Raw genomic sequence first — 556 nt, 5'->3', positions numbered from 1 at the left:
CACCGTGCCTACCCATAACCTATATCTGACCTTCTCAAGAAAAGCACTCTCAGATGCTTTAATGACAGCTCTAATGACTCACTGGCTGTGGGCTGATATGAGGAAGGCATCAAAGTGAAGATCCTGGTTTTCCTCCAAGGGTCAGATGCAATTTTCAATCACTGATCCACCTGCCCTTGAACTTTTCCTCCTGGATCACCTTCCCTCAAAACTTCGCAAGGGTCTTTTCATCCTCTCTGCCAAGGCTAGCCTGCTTACCAGAATGCAGAACTATTAGTTGAAACTTTTCCAGCTCTTTTTTTAATGATCTTTCAATAATTAAACACAAACCCACCTCTCGGGAAACCTCTCCTCATGTAAGTATAAACGGGGTGTTTCACCCTCTCTGCTGCTGATAGGTCCCATACCAAAGACTATAAAAAAGTCAAACTTTGTAACTAAGTGCTTTAACAGCATCTGTCAGATAACCGGGATGCCGTTAACTGCTGCCCGCTGCCCGCTGCTCTCTCCCCGCTGCTCTCTGCCCGCTGCCCGCTGGCCTCTGCCCGCTGCGCTC

This window comes from Pygoscelis adeliae, unplaced genomic scaffold (assembly GCF_000699105.1).
Source record: "Pygoscelis adeliae isolate BGI_AS28 unplaced genomic scaffold, ASM69910v1 Scaffold4, whole genome shotgun sequence".
Classification (NCBI taxonomy): Eukaryota; Metazoa; Chordata; class Aves; order Sphenisciformes; family Spheniscidae; genus Pygoscelis; species Pygoscelis adeliae.
Note: the sequence above shows the minus strand (reverse complement) of the source record.